At 38.3% G+C, this 3,016-nt stretch overlaps 1 protein-coding gene across 2 annotated transcripts in view; it reads right to left on the bottom strand.

Moving 5' to 3' along the window:
• LOC121925279 (coiled-coil domain-containing protein 89-like) overlaps positions 1–3,016 on the bottom strand; it is a 33,495-nt gene that overhangs the window by 14,671 nt on the left and 15,808 nt on the right. The window lies entirely within an intron of this gene.

The raw sequence follows: 3,016 nt of genomic DNA on the forward strand, positions 1-3,016 counted from the left end.
GGGGGGGAATCACCCTAACAAAGGAAATAGCCCCTGGTAAAAGCCAGTATGAATGGTAGCTTTTCTTACGCAAAATACCCAAATCCTGGAGGTCGAATTGTCAGCTCAGTCTTGTCTCTTCACTTTATTTCGAAATTATTAAAAATAAAAATTCTTACTCATTGATCAAGAAGTGCTCAGAATTTCTTCTCTCTAAAATTTATCGAAATTGTCAAATTAGGCATATGTCTACTAATTTTCGAATTTTGGAGAATATTCTTTACATCCCTACTCAAAACATCTGGAGGACCAAAAGGCTGGGAACCCCTGGCATAGAAGAATGAATTAGAAACTGATTCCATTCCTGATTTTTGTTAAACTGGATATTTGTCATCGTTATGATCATGATCATGATCATGATCATCCTGCCCTTTTACCTCCTATTGGGACTCAATATGTTTTAGAGAATATTAGCCTTTTCTGTTTACTATGTCATTCATGGGTGTTGCATTAGTTCAGAGTTAAAAGTAGCAGGTTTAAAGGTTGTAATACAGTGAGCCCTTGGTATCCACTGGAGTTGGGCTCGAGAAATCCCTGTGGATACCAAAATTCATGGATGGTCAAATCTCATTAAAGGTCTCATTAAAGGAAAATGGTTTCCCTTATAAAAAAGGGCAAAATCAAGATTTGCTTTTTGGAATTTATACTTTTTTTGGGGAATATTTTCAAGCTGTGGATGGTTGAATTCATGGATGAAAAAAAATCCATGGATACTGAGGGATGACTGTAATGTACATGTAATAATCCAGCGGCTCTTTCCTGTATCATACCAAAGTTATTTCATTAAAATTTTGGAAAGGCAGAAAAACCTGAATCTTATTTGGTAGTCCCACCTAGAATAAACCTATTGGATCAATTGTACATTGATTCAACATATATTAAATCCTACTGATAATTTTACTGCAGGTGGGACTGGGTATAGCATTTGGGGAGGGGGTGAGGGCATTACCCCTGCAAATAAGACCTTTTCCTCCCCAAAGGCAATTTTTCTTCAGTCCCCAGATTTCTAGCATTGCAGTAATTAAAAACACACTGAGTATTTAGAAATACAGTTTAGTCAAAGAAATGGGCCAGGCAAAGTGACCAAGGGAACGTGAACACAGCAAATATCAGAGTTCTAGATGTGAATGATTTTCAGCTTCTCACTTTATAAAATGCTAAAAATTTGGGGACTAAAGGAATTTTTTGGGGGTGGGGGATTCTTATTTGGAAGGGTAAAATACTAATTTTGTCCCTGTCCCCCCAGCTATACCCCTATGATAGACTAATAGGATACGCATAAGAACAGTACAAAAACTACACTCACAGCTTAGAAACCAGAATCTGACAGAAGAGTTCACTGGTAGGTGCTTGTTTCAATAATGTGTTTCATTTCCTCTACAGTATTTCTTTCTCACCTTCTTAAATAAGACCTGGTTTCTTCCCTCTGTCTGCTTGCTACAGCTTTCTTTCTTCTATTTTGTGTTTTTCACCTGCCATAATTCCCAAAGATAAAAAGGGTTTTGGAAGTATATTACAGTCTGAAAGCCCTCTGATGTGAGTGCCCTGTTTCTGCATTTGATCAAAAGTTATTTCTGTTCTTTTTAAAGTCAAATACATATAGTGTATTTGATGCTAAAAAGAACAGAAATAACTTGTGATCACATATATAAATCAGTGCAGAATTAACAATCCACTAATAATTCTGACAAATAGAAGGGGGTGGGATAGGGGAATATTTGAAAATATTCAAAAAATGGAGAAAAATGTGTTTCTTGAGCACTGATGAAAAGGATCCTGAACTGAGGATAATTTTTACAATTTAAGACTTATTCAACACAACATTTGTATTTTGCATGGGACACATTTTCAGTCCAGGAAACAGCCTTTTCCTCTTGTTTTTTTCTGCAAAAATACCATATGCAAATTTTGTACAGAACAAATATCGAACTGTGGATAATAATTGAAAACAGCACCATCTTATAGAGCTTTCTCACAGTGAGAAGAAAATTGCTAGAATTACTTATTGCTTCCTTCGAGAATAAAAATTAGCAGAGAATTAAATTCCTAGAGTGGGGCTATAGATCTTTTCTCCTAAAGCTAGGATTGCCTTTAATTCTATCTGGGAGGGTTAGGATTGCCTGAACTTTAATACAGGGATGGACAAAGTGTGGCTGGTGGGCCATATGTGACTCTTGGGACCTCTTGGTGAGGCCCTTGAGTCTCCAGCCCCACAAAAAACTTTTTTTTTAAAAAAAGGGGGAAAGTTGCACAAACCTTTACCCACAAATAGGCCAAAACTACCTAAAAATACAGTATTTTATCTTCCCCTAATTCTGCAAAGCCCCCAAGCCTCCCCAAAATACCAAAGAAAGAGAAAAAATCAGCTTAGATTTGCCCAAAATGATTGCTGGAAGTGACATCACGTCACTTTGGGCATGCTAAAACTCAGTAGTGGAGCCCATTGGACAAGTGCAAGGAGGAAAAATGATCCCTGCCCCCTATGCAGTCACTCATTCTTGTTGTAATAGTTTTGTTGTAATGAGATTTCAGCAGGTATTGCTCATCTCAGATCTTGACAACCATCAAAGGTAGAAGAGGCTTGTTCTTATTTCACCTGGTAACCTTACCCTCCATGATTGGAAATACACTTGTCCCTCCACATTCGCTGGGGTTAGGGGCACAAGACTCCCATGAATGTGGAAAACCAACACATAACAAAAGCACTATGTTTTTACACCTGTCGAGGAATGCTGCCAACACACACTCACATGGCTGACAAGATCCTGCTCGGCAAAAGTAAACCACACCAAGCTGTCAAGAAGCAGTTCCGCAAGCAACAATGCCAAATGACGTCCAAATAGAATAAGACACAAGCCAGTGCAAAGTTCAGGATTACAGAGAGCAATACTACCAGTCCAATCCAAGGTCTTGAAATCACGACTTGATTTCTGTAACATCCTCCTGGCTGGGCTTCCTCTTTCCCACCTCCGTCCTT

Source organism: Sceloporus undulatus, chromosome 3, assembly GCF_019175285.1.
Source record: "Sceloporus undulatus isolate JIND9_A2432 ecotype Alabama chromosome 3, SceUnd_v1.1, whole genome shotgun sequence".
Lineage (NCBI taxonomy): Eukaryota > Metazoa > Chordata > Lepidosauria > Squamata > Phrynosomatidae > Sceloporus > Sceloporus undulatus.